The sequence below is a fragment of the Apodemus sylvaticus genome, chromosome 7 (assembly GCF_947179515.1).
Source record: "Apodemus sylvaticus chromosome 7, mApoSyl1.1, whole genome shotgun sequence".
Lineage (NCBI taxonomy): Eukaryota > Metazoa > Chordata > Mammalia > Rodentia > Muridae > Apodemus > Apodemus sylvaticus.
This window is the reverse complement of record NC_067478.1, coordinates 122108814-122122228: the sequence shown is the minus strand read 5'-3', so window position 1 is coordinate 122122228 and position 13415 is coordinate 122108814. Positions and strand designations below refer to the sequence as shown.

The 13415-nt window shown below is 45.5% G+C and overlaps 1 pseudogene; it reads right to left on the bottom strand.

The window, feature by feature from the left end:
- The window catches only part of LOC127689844 (glyceraldehyde-3-phosphate dehydrogenase-like), a 75104-nt pseudogene extending 63547 nt beyond the window's left edge, over positions 1 to 11557 (bottom strand).
- Between the last annotated feature and the right edge of the window lie 1858 nt (positions 11558 to 13415).

The window sequence follows — 13415 nt, the reverse complement described above, 5'->3', positions numbered from 1 at the left end:
CATTATGATCCATTACAGGAGCAAAATTGCAGTTATAATAGCAATAAAAATAATTTTGTGCTTGGGGATCAGCACAGCTGGAAGGATTATGTTAGAGGATCACAGCATTAGGAAGGTTGAGAAATGCTGGAACAGGATCTCAGTGCTACAGCTCCGACTGGTAGCCCTCTATGTAGCCTAGGCTGGCCTCAACCTCACAATCATCTTCCTGCCTCTTGAGTGCTGGGGTCTCGGGTTTGAGCCGCCATGCCCATCTGGGCATGTGTTTTTGTCTTCTATCCCTAACTAGATTTTATCCCAACCTCCTACACAGATGTGGTCCTCAACAATTGTTTCTTAATACTCTCTTTTCATTCCAACCAATTATTTTCATTGGGTAATGAATGCTGAAGTTGTAAATAAATTTAAAAAGAGACCCTGCCTCCCCAGCCCAACAGCCCTACAGAAAGCCTGCACAGCTTGCATTCAGTCCTGTCTTGTTTTTTTTTTTTTTTTATTTAAAATTAGAAACATATGTTGATTTGCAAAACAGCCATTTTCCCTTTTTTTTTATTCCCCCACTTCTGAATAAAACTATAAAACCCTACTATGTCAAGAAACAGCAATGAAAATGTCAAAGTATAATTCTGCCTTCTGCAATACACACACATACACAGACACACAGGAAGAGACACATACACTAACACACAAACACACATATACACAAACACACTAACACACTAACACATATATAAATATACTACACATATGCACTCATACTCTAACATACAAAGAGACACACTCACACAGAGACATATACACACTAACACACATGTACATATATAGTCACACACATACACACACACACACACACAGCACTGTTGGTATATTTACAAAGATTCAAGTTGAGAAATAGGAGTCTAATTTTAGATTTGGATTTTTCCCTCAAGTCATTAAAAAAAAAACACAAACATTAACTGAAACTCCAGTGCACTAAAGCTCTTAGTCATCACCACCAAGCTCTTTCAAAACCCAATTTCCTAGTGAAAAGATTCTGATTCATAGCTCATGAAATCATGGCTCCTGCCTGCCTGATGAACAGAAGTGATTGAAAAGGTCACCACTAGGGCTGGGATTTACATGGGGCCTTCAGAAGTAGGAGTTGGGCCTGGTCTGCTGCTGCTTCCCAGCTCATTTCCTACTCCGATGACATCATACAATGCAAAAGGCTCCTTCTCAGACCCTAACCCAGGAGAGAGTGAGTGTCCATGGACAGCCATGCCAATCTTATGACATCCCATAATCATCGAGGCCATCAGTAAATTAATCATGCAGTGAAATTTTGACCTCGTTTGGGAAATCCCCAACCAGTGCTGATGTGGTATCCATAGCTAATATCTGGCTTTCTCAACACTGTTGGTAAATGACAACTCAGTTCTCAGTGCAGACCACAGGATTGCCCAGGAGGTCTCCCCAGAGGTTGTTTTCTTGGTTATCTTGCATTCTGTGGGAGGAGTTTCCTGCTCTCTGAGCTACTCGGGTCCCAGAAGCAACACTGCCTCCTTCAGAGTGTCTTGCAGGATGGACATCTGTTGGCCCTGGGCCGCTGTTTCCTCTTTTCTCCACTTCTTTGTAAACACCAGTAAATGTCAAAGGACCAAGGCAAACAGATGCGTTCTGAAGATGCTTTGTGTGATCTTTACATCCTTCCTAGAATAAGCTGCTTTCCCACCCCCTTTTAAAACTGTAATTACGGGGCTTTGGCTATGCGAGATCTCCTTATAAGTCAAGAGCTAGTCCAAATCTCAGCACCTTTGCGAGCCTTTCTTTGGCATCAGGCCTCTGGAAACCCCTTTTCCTCTCAGTCTTGAGGAATGGATTGATTCTACCTGTATTTGTTATTCGTTGTGAATTTCGTTTAATTCTAAGGCCTGGAGAAACAGGCTCACTGGGGTTTTATTCGAAAGCAAGAAGCTGTGTGTAGCAAAGTCTTTTCTGAGCATAAATGAGAATGGAAGCAAGGGGGAGGGCGCAAGGCTGTGCGTGAGTGGGCCATGTCTGCCGTCTGTCCAGACAGTGTGTCCTGGCTTTGAAACCGCGCTTCATCAGATTCCCCCTGCAGCATGCTTGGTAACCACCACTCCCCAAAGCTGTCCAGTGGAGTTTGATCAGTGACTTAACCTGCAGAACTCTTATTTCCCCAGCACACGTGACCAGCCTCACTCCTGTTCTCCAAGGCTTTGGGATCGCTCTGAAAGTGGGGATTAGAGTTGATTTGGTTCCTAAATTAGCTCGAGAATATTCCCTAATGGCGCCCGAGTGCAGATCTCAGAGAAGTCTTCTTACTCTCAGGCCGCTACCCTGTTTTAATGATGGTTTTTGTGACAATAGGAACCCAGCCCTAATGGCATCCCAATAGGATGTTCATGGTAGGAAAAGCTGGGCAAAGATTTATTAGGACTAGGTACAACCTGTGATAGCAGAAAAACATTTTTAAGATTATACTTATTGTTATATTTAAGTATTCTGTAGCTGTCTTCAGACGCAGCAGATAGGGCATCAGATTTCATTACAGATGGTTGTGAACCACCCTGTGGTTGCTGGGATTTGAACTCAGGACCTTTGGAAGAGCAGTCAGTGCTCTTAACCGCTGAGCCATCTCGCCAGCCTCTGAAAAAAAAATCTTAAAAGAGAGGGTTTATCCTTGTACTCAGAAGGTGTGTGTGTGTGTATGTGTGTGTGTGTGTGTGTGCTTCTTGGTTAAAAGTGATTCTGATCTTTCACACACCTGTACAAATTTTGGCACTACCAAAATTTGGTATGGGATTTTTAGAAAATAGCTGTCTATAGCATCTTCATCTATTAAAAAAAAAGTACATCAGTACTACTTACCATGTGTGTGTGTGTGTGTGTGTGTGCTTATATGACCGGTGTATATGTATATGTATGTGTATGTGTATGTATATGTATATGTGTGTATAATGTCACACGTATCTGGAGGCCACAGGACAAAGCCAGGTGCCTTCTCAGTTCCTCTCTACAATAGTTGTGAATACAGTCTCTCACAGACCCTGGATCTTGCAGTGTAGCTAGATGGCTGGTCAGCAGTTCAAGGAATCTGCTTTTCTTCCTCAGCACGGAGAGTACAGACCCACGAGGCCCCACTTGGCTTCTACATAGGTGCTGGGGAATCCAATCAAGTACCAACCCCCTAGACTTCATCTTGAGTTTTGAGCAAGAATTAAATGAGTTAATTCTGTCTTTTAAAAAAATCTGTATAAAAACTGTTGGTACCAAGACCTGCGAGGCCTGTGAGGTCATATAGGTGACAATTAGAACTATAGGCCTGTTGCCAAGGCAACAGCTGCCATATACCCAGAATTCAACCTTTACATCATCACCCGTATATAACTGGGTAGCGTTTCTCCCCCCTTTCTTTCCTTCCTTCTTCCCGCCCGCTACCCCATTCCCCAGGTTAAATAAAGTCCCACGTGGAACTGTTTGGCCTTGTATATCTCATTGCAGCCCTTGTCTCCACTGCATCTGCGCAGCCTGCGCGGCAGGCAGACAGGTAACCTGTGCTGCGGAATAGGCAGACGGACCTGCATAGAAAAACCAACAAAAACTCTTTGTGTGACAGATTTACACAGCTACTTTTTAGAAGGGACGCTGGGTGACTAACGCTAGTCTGGTTCCTTTCTCGATATGAAACAGTAACTTTGGTTGGCAAAAGGTAATTTTAGGGAGTCTATGTAACAACCTTATTCATCAGAGTATGTTGCATTTTGGGGGTGATTTATTGTAAATATTCACAAGAACTGTCAAAGAAGTTAGCTCAGCAATTATAGGAGATGTTTGTAGCTGAAAGGAGCTCCATCTGACTTGTGGAAAGGAAGGCAACACCAAGTCATGCTCCCTCCCATTAAATGTGTATTTGGCCTGAATGACAGCAGCAGGGACTTGGGAGCGCTTGGAAAGGAAACTAGGCAAGGCTGTGTTCTAGTCCTGTGGAGAGGACGGACGGACGGGGGGGGGGGGGGGCAGGGTGAGATGAGCCCTTGCTCTGGGGTATTTGTGAATGTGTGAACACCTGTGGCTGGAGCTGAGCTGGCTGCTGATTGTGTAGACACAGACACACATGTGTGCATTTCCTTGACACTAAGACTCTTGTATCTCCTCTAAAGAGACTGTCTCTCCTGCCACTGAGGGGCACACAGCGCAGGGGATGCTTTGGGATGTGAGTGGGGCTTTACAGTGTCCTGTTGCGTTTGTGTGAATGGAATATGCAGAAGTTCTTGCACAACGCAGCTCTGTCTTTAAGTTCTTGGTCAAACTGTGGGGCCTTTTGTTTGCTTGTTTTTTGAGTTGTGGTTTGTTTGTTTCCTCAAAGGAACCCATGGCTGGAGTCTTATTTTATTAATGAAATGCTGTAGGCCAACCCAAGAAATATGCTACTGATGTCCAAAGTATGAGGCAATCTTCATGCTGGTTTATTCTAAGAGTTAGCAAAGAGTGAAGAGATGGATATTGTTTCTGTGTTAGGGTAACAGAGGACAGCACAGGTGAGACTGTTTTGCATGATCGCTTCCTCTATCTGAACTTGGCCTGACTCTGTCATATAGATTCCTAAGGTCAGTTCTTACAGCTAGTGATTGTTAGCATTCTGTCTAAACTTCACCCCACAGTTACCTGGCAACAGCCAGGTAGGCCTGGCTCACTATAAAAGGGGCTTCTTGCCCCCGCCTCCCTCTCTTACTCCTGTTTCCTGCTTGCCCTATTCTCTCTTGCCCTCTTGGGCTCTTCTTTCTCCCCCTCCCCCCCCCCACGTAGTCATGGCTCTCCTCTACTTCTCTACTCTCTCCCTCTTTCTGCCTCTCTCTGCCTCTACTACCCTCTTAACTCCCCTCCCCATGCCCTAAATAAACTCTATTCTATACTATACTGTCATGTGACTGGTCCCTCAGGGGGAAGGGATGCCTCAGCATGGGCCACTGAGACACCCCCTTCCCCACACCTCATAGAACATATCTCAACAGCTTTTTATCTTTTTATAATCACAACATTGGTGCTGTGATTTGGATCTAGAAACTCTGCAAGTTTGCATCCCATCTCAGACACCACAGAGATCCAGGCTCGCTGGTAGGACCCTCATCCTCCACTGGTCAGAGCAACATGGTCCCAGGGGAGAGTTCTTAAGCTCAGAGTTACCCCTGTGCTGCCCTGACCCGCGTTTTAGGACTTTTTCCCTTGGGTGAGATTTCCCTCTCTTTGGAGACACTTTCTTTCTCCCCGCAGAGAAATTCCTGGACCTGGGTAAACTGGTCTCAGGCTCTGAGCTTTAGCCACCAGGACCCCACCTGTCATCTCTCCGGTTATGAATGCCGTCAGGATGCTGGCAGGGGCAGTTAATAATCCTGTTCTCTAGCCCAGGGCCCAGTCTTGGGTAGTCTTTGTCCCTATATAATGGGATGTCTTGGTCTAAAAGAATACCTCTACATTGCTGCTAAACTGGCACTTTCTGGACCACAACCCAAAGACGGTAGCACAGACTTTCCCCTCACCCCTCCTTCAGTTTCCGGCTTTCTCTCTGCCCCAGCTGGTTCTGCTGGTTCAAGTGGGTCTGGCTCTGCCGCCTGCCAGGGACTGGGCTGTGCTTCCCCTTCTCGTTCTCCACTCTGCGTCCATCTTACCCAGCCCAGCAGTAGCACTCAGCTCCCCTGAGCCTGCTCACGCCCCGCCCCACCGGTCCCTGCCTCCCTCATTTGCGGCCTGCTGCAGACTAGTTCAATCACTTGAACCTCTGCTTGCTGCCCTTCTCCCTCCGATCCTTGGCTCTGCTCTTGCTGTGGGAGGGTAGGTATGGCCCTACAACTTGTGTCCTGCCAGGGGCCCCGTGGACTTGCTTTCCCATGCGCTGGCCCAGCCAAAGCTGCCACTGGGCCTTGCCTATCTGTCCACTATAGCAGTTGCTTTAGATGTCCTGCTGCAGCTGCGAGAAAATTTCACCTTGTCTGAAAAGTTGTCTTCCCACACAACCGAGAGCCTCCCCCACACCCCTCAACCCCGCCTCCACACCCCTCAACCCCGCCTCCCCACCCCTCAACCCCGCCTCCCCACCCCTCAACCCCGCCTCCCCACCCCTCAACCCCGCCTCCCCACCCCTCAACCCCGCCTCCCCACCCCTCAACCCCGCCTCCCCACCCCTCAACCCCGCCCCCACACCCCTCAACCCCGCCTCCCCACCCCTCAACCCCGCCTCCCCGCCCCTGCCCAGGACTTATAATTTATGTCGGTGTGGTGCCACAGTGCTGTGTTCCCGGAGCTGCCTTTTCCCCTGCCCACAGTAGACTTTGGACATTGGGCGGCGACTTCCGGCTGCTAGGAGGAAATCCTGCTCCGTGTGGCACAGACTTGCAGGCCTGACCTGCTGCGCTCTATCTCTGGTGCTGCTGCCACCCAGCCTCTGCCATGTGGGTTATGCAGTTGAAAAGGCCCAAGCGCTTATCTATCCATGCCCCACACTCCTGGCCTGTGCTCACGGCCTGTGTGCTCAGTTCGTGTCACAGGCCTGAACCTGCCTGGACAAACTCATTTTCTGTCACCACAATCTTGTGCCACTGCTGCCGGCTTTCTTATTCTGGTCCTAGCCAAATAGTTCTTTGTTAATACAAAATATACTTTTTTCTACCTACACAACGTGTCAAAGTTACTTAAGGTTTTCATTCCTAGCCTGTCTTAATATGATTTTACTACTGTCATTAAATTCTATTCAGTTGTAAGCAATCTATATCACACTCAATTATGTCAGAAGTTTGTTAATTATTAAGTTTATGATAGACAAAATTTCCAAAGCCTTTCTCCCACAAGGTCTCAGAAGATGTGGACACAGCTACAGGATACTGCCTAGACTGTGATATGATAATCACTGAAAAATGCAGTGTACAGTTCTGGATACCCTGGGTCAGATAAGCCTGGAAGTATCAAAAGAAAACACTGTGTAGCCTGGAGGTGTGACACAACTAAGCCAGAGTGGTAAGGAGGGTTGAGGGTGGGGCTTGGGAAGGCAAGGGATCATGGAATCAATTAATTGTCCCATGCGTAGTACAGTTTGAGGGTATTAACATCAGTTGTAAACAACAATTGATTAATATAGATAGACATCATGTTTCCTGACTATCATATAACTTCCCTCCAAGTTCAGTAGCCATTTGACTTTGGCAAGAGAATTCATCTGTTGCTGGAAGGTCCCAAGTCTGACCTCTGTGTGATTTGGGGCGTGTCTCAGGAGTTTTCAGTCAGATGAGGTGTCTGGAAGGCAGCTTTGTCATCTCAGTCCAGTCCCAGGGGATGGTGCTGTCTCAGCAGGATCTGTGGCATCAGGCATTGCCCTTTTCTTTTGTGGGGATGAGTCTGTAGGGTAATCACAGCAAAGGAGCAGAACCCCAGCAGGGGGATGTCTGCATAGGGTGGATAGCGAGGGTTAAGCCTGAGATGGTTTGCTTGGGAACAGATCAGTGGTTGGTCTTCCTGACCTGACAGAAAGGTTCCTTTAGTTGTGTCTGTCCATGCCTTCATTTTGCAGACACCTGTCCTTGTGCAGTTTGAAGACAGTTGCTTAAAAAGGAAACTTTCATTTCAGAGGCAAGAACTTAGATAAAAATAAACTTGGTCAGAGTCAGACCGAGTGCGAGGGCTTTCAAGTTCCAAAGTGGAAGCCAAACCAAACCAAACCAAACCAAACCAAACCAAACCAAACCAAACCAAACCAAGGAATGCTAAGGGCAAGCTCTGCCTCTTCAGACAGCTCCTAAGCACTTGCTCTTTTTCACCAAAACCGGCCCCCCTTCCCCACTCTCTAGCTCCACCCCCACTTCCCCACTCTCTAGCTCCACCCCCACTTCCCCACTCTCTAGCTCCGCCCCCACTTCCCCACTCTCTAGCTCCGCCCCCACTTCCCCACTCTCTAGCTCCGCCCCCACGTCCCCACTCTAGCTCTGCCCCCACTTCCCCACTCTCTAGCTCCGCCCCCACTTCCCCACTCTAGCTCCGCCCCCACTTCCCCACTCTCTAGCTCCGCCCCCACTTCCCCACTCTCTAGCTTCATCAGCCACAAGGTGAGCACATTCTGAAGAGCTAACATGTGGGCACAGTAAATGCTGTTACCAATTAGACAAGCTTGAAATCTGCTCAGAGAGTAGAGCGTAAGTATACATATGCACACATGTGCGTACATGTACACACATATATAGATCAGAGGTTTTCAACCTGTGGGTCTCAGTTCCTTAGGGCATAAAATGACCCTTTCACAGGGGTCACCAAGACCATCCTATATATCAGATATTTACATTCATAACAGTAGCAAAAGTACAGTCATGAAATAGCAATGAAAATCATTTTATGGTTGGGGATCACCATAATGTGAGGAGTTATAGTGAAGGAATACAGCATTAGGAAGGTTGAGAACCACTGAGATAGTCATACATGGGGGGGGGGGGATGAGTTAACAAGCTTTCTGGTGATGAACATTTTACACTGCTACCAAGAGACTAGTATTTGATAGTTTGCTGTTATCAAAACATTAGACATCTTAAATATATGTAATTGCATTGGCCAATTCTAGATTATTAACACTGGAGGGGGCAATGGTGTTTCTAAAAACTACATAACAAAAGCTATCTTTGGGGAAAGAGGTGAGGTACCCACTATGAATTCCCCAGGTCTTTTAGGGAAAAGGTTTTTCTTTGAACATGAATTTGTGAATCTATAAGAAGGGTGATGTTATAGATGTGAAGGGAATGGGCACTGTTTAAAAAGCGATCTCCTGTGAGTGTCACCATGGAAGCCCCGGGAATGGCAGCATCCTGCTCTGCAGCACATTTGGGAGAACTAATGTCAAGGAGCCTGAGTTGTGGGAGCACACATTCCCAGTGAATTTGTAGCTGTCCAGCAGCCACAGTGAACTGGGTACCTGACAGGGAGGCTGGAAATGAAAAAGGACAGGTGGGCAAGAGAAGAATGAAGCCAAGACAAAGGTTTCTGATTAAGGCTCAAAGTTTAATTTTTAGCTCTGCATTTTGAAAGATAGGGGAAACCCAAAGCCCATCCTTTGTTTCAGCTGGATAATGTTTCAAAGCAAGCTCAACAGGCACTCTGCTCCTGCAGGGAACTGCAGGTGTGGCAAGGCAGGAGACTCCACCTAGGTTGGCTCTGTCAAGGCAGAATACTGACTGTGGCAAACAATTAAGGTCTGTTTAGCCTGCTCAAGGCTGGGGGAAGGGCACAGTTCTCCCTTTTTTTATTTTTGAAAGATTAGCTGGATGGGGGCACAAGATTTACTTGTTTTTTCATGATCCCGTCTAGGGTGTAGAGTGGCTAGGCAGCCGTGCCTGTCTTAGGTCTAGATCTATATTGCTCCTTCTTGCCCATCTTGGACTAGATTACATACATAGCCTTTTGATGTATGTGTCTACATACGTAGCTTTTGCTATATGTGTCAGGCTTAGGTCAATAGGAGCTCAAGAACACAGTTGCCTGTCTCTGGCCAACAGCCTTCAAAAACACACTCTTTCCCATTCAGACCAAAGCCATGGAGGACATATGAATGTGCACTCAATGCATTTCTTCATAGTGATGTATAACTGCCCTGGCGGAATAGCTGAACATGCTGAAAGTGATCCTATGTGAAAGCAACCAATCTGTTTAAGATACACAGTCCAAAAGTTAAAAGCAACAAGATTAAAGTCGTCTGAGGGAATGTCCCAGGTATTCAATTCAGCTGCTAATTGGCAAAGATCAAACACAAAGTCTGACCACCAGGTGTATGGGGGGGGGGTGGTTTTGAGAATTGATAGAAAGTATTTACTCTCCAGTAAGAGTGGAGACTGCACACCGAGTTGACTTAGCTGGCTGGTAGGGATTTTGAACCATCTTCATCATTGGTATCATAATTAGTAGAAGGCTCAAGATCCGTGTCCACTTGATGAACCAGTCTTTCGGGCAGCCATCGGGCTCCATCTTCGTTTTGTGAAAAACTACAAACAGAACCTCTCCCCCATATTAAAATAGAGTCAGGACCATTCCACGTATTAGTTAGGGGGTCCTGCCATTTAACCATGGCATATGATCTGGAAGTGACTGGATGCCAGTGGTGATCCACTGCAGACTGACCTTTAGCATCAGTTTGCAAAAAATTTAAAACAAATAAGACAAAATCAATGTGTGCTTTTGGTGACCTTAGAAGGTATAACTCCCTCTCTTTTGTTTTTAAAGGCCAATTTTTCAAAGTACAATATGCATGCTTAATAATTCCTTGTCCCATTGGGTTATAAGGAATTCCAGGGTTTTTGTTTTGTTTTGTTTATTTGGGGGGTGTGCAGCGAACATTATTAATGGCATTCAAGAGAGCAGGGAGGGTTCCTTAGGCCCCTCCTGTTATTATGGAGGTCTGGGATGGAAATTGTGAGGGAGATGCTCAGTGTTTGGGACTGAGTTGGGACAGGGACTCCTCAGCATTGAGGGCCTCTCTCTTGCTCTCAGTGTCCTTGCTGGGGTGGGTGTCCAGGGCTTCTTACCCCTGGGAGGCAATGAAGGCTATGAGGTCCACCACTCTGTTGCTGTAGCTATTGTCATACCAGGAAATGAGCTTTACAAAGTTGTCACTGAGACCAATGCCAGCCCCAGCATTAAAGGTGGAAGAGTGAGAGTTTCTGTTGAAGTCACAGGAGTCACAGGAGAAGTCCTGAGTGTAGCCCAGGATGCCCTTCAGTAGACCTTCAGATGTCTGCCTCACCACCTTCTTGATGTCATCATACTTGGCAGGTTTCTCCAGGGAATATGTCATATCCACAATGGATATATTGGGGGTTGGAACATGGAAGGCCATGCCAGTGAGTTTCCCGTTCAGCTCTGGGATGACCTTGCCCACACCCTTGGCAGCACCATTGGATGCAGGGATGATGCTCTGGGCAGCCCCACAGCCATCACACCACAGCTTCCCAGACGGGCTATCCACAGTCTTCTGAGTGGCAGTGATGGCATGGACAGTGGTCAAGAGCCCTTCCACGATGCCAAAGTTGTCATGGATGACCTTGGCCAGAGGGGCTAAGCAGTTGGTGGTGCAGGATGCATTGCTGACAATCTTGAGTGAGTTGTCATATTTCTCATGGTTCACACCCATAACAAACATGGGGGCATTGGCAGAAGGGGTAGAGATGATGACCCTTTTGGCCCCACCCTTCAAGTGGGCCCCGGCCTTCTCCATGGTAGTAAAGATGCCAGTAGACTCCACGACATACCCAGCACCAGCATCGCACCATTTGATGTTAGTGGGATCTTGCTCCTGGAAGATGGTGATGGGCTTCCTGTTGATGACAAGCTTCCTGTTCTCAGCCTTGACTGTGCCATTGAATTTGCCATGGGTGGAGTCATACTGGAACATGTAGACTAAGTAGTTGAGATCAATGAAGGGGTCTTTGATGGCAACAATCTCCACTTTGTCAGATGGAGAACAGAAAGCAACCCTGGTAACCAGGCACCCAATGCAGCCAAATCTGTTCACACCGACCTTCACCATTTTGTCTACAGGAAAAGGCTGGCACTGTGCAAGAAGAGGCAGCTGTCTCTGTAACAGGGAGGAGCAGAGATCTGGAATTCCACTTTTATGTTCAATACCAAATTCCTTACAAAATGATGTAAAGTTGTTTCCAGTATAAGCTGCCCCATTATCTGTCTTAATGACTTTAGGTAATCCCATAGCATTAAAGGCTTGTAAGAAATGATCAATTACATTTCTAGAGGCTTCTCCTATATGTAGAGAACAAAAAGGAATCTTGAACAAGTGTCAATAAAGATATGTATCTATTTCAATTTTCCAAATTCTGCATAAGTTACATCCACTTGCCAAATATGACTGGGCATAAGGCCTCATGGATTAACCCCTAAATGAGGAACTGGAGACAATGTAAGACAGTCAGTGCATTTTTGTACAGTCATTCTAGTCTGCTCTTTAGTGATCTTACGTTAGAGCCTTAAGGTGTGATAGAGAGATGAAAATTAATATGATCATGTCTGGCCAATGCAACAGGATCTGAAACTAACAGGCTTCTCCTATTAAAGCAGTTACAACTGTAAGGCCTACAAACGTTTCAATAGTCACATGTGCATATTTTAATTTTCTTAAATCAGAAATATGGGTAACATCCATTTGCAATAACCGATTTGGTATACGTCCTCAAGGAATAACACCCTTATGTGGTACAGGTAGAAATTGAGGACACTGAGAACAAGTCTTTACAATTTTACTTGCACATTCTCTAGAAATACCAAATTATGGTCTCGACCCAATACTATTTGGATGATATAAAGAATGAGATTGTATAGCCAAGTGTTCCTGTGTAAGGCCTATAATCTACCTGTTATAAAAATCTGCCTTGGCATTGCCCTATGTGGTCTGTCCCAGCAATCCAGAATGAGCTCTTAAATGTCCAAAGACAGTCCTTTAAAGGAACAGTATTTTCTCTTAATTTGCATAAATAATTGCAAAATTTGAAAATTAGTAGTTTCTAAAAATGGAACAATTTCAAGCAATTGTAAGTCATGAGCTATATATTGGCTATCAGTATACAAATTAGAAGTTTGATTTTCAACATTTTAAAAACAGTGGCTATAGCACTGAAAAATTAAAAAATTGAAAAACATTGGAAAAATTCAATTATTTGTGCTGAAGTGGAGGGGAACTAAAGAGAATAAACATATTATCCAATTACATATTCCCATAGATGAGCTATTTATTTATTTATTTATTTATTTATTTATTTATTTTTATTTATTAAATATCCCAGAAATTTATTTGATGTTTGCTTGAATACATTTTATATAGAAAGATTGGGATTGTTTGTATTTGGAGCCCCTGGTAAATCCCCTGTTGCCATAAGGCTGCCAATCCAGAGACATAAGAAATGGAAACTGCAAGCCCAGTATTAAGATTGCTGTTTAAGATTTGTCTCTGGTCAAATCAAGCCACTCCCTTAAAAAATGCTTGGCAGGTGAGAATGCTACCTCACACCAGTCAGAATGACTAAGATCAAAAAGGCAGGAGAAAAAAGGTGCTGGCAAGGATGTGGAGAAAGAGGAACACTCCTCCACTGCTGGTGGGGTTGCAAGCTGGTACAACCACTCTGGAAGTCAGTCTAGTGCTGGGAATGATACTTCCAGAGGACACCACTATGCTACTCCTGGGCATATACTCAGAGGATTCCCCAGCATGTAATAAGGATACATGCTCCACTATGTTCATAGCAGCCCTATTTATTATAGTCAGAAGCTGGAAAGAACCCAGATGTCCCTCAACGGAGGAATGGATATAGAAAATGTAGTATATATACACAATGGAGTACTATTCAGCCATTAAAAACAATGAATTCATGAAATTCTTAAAC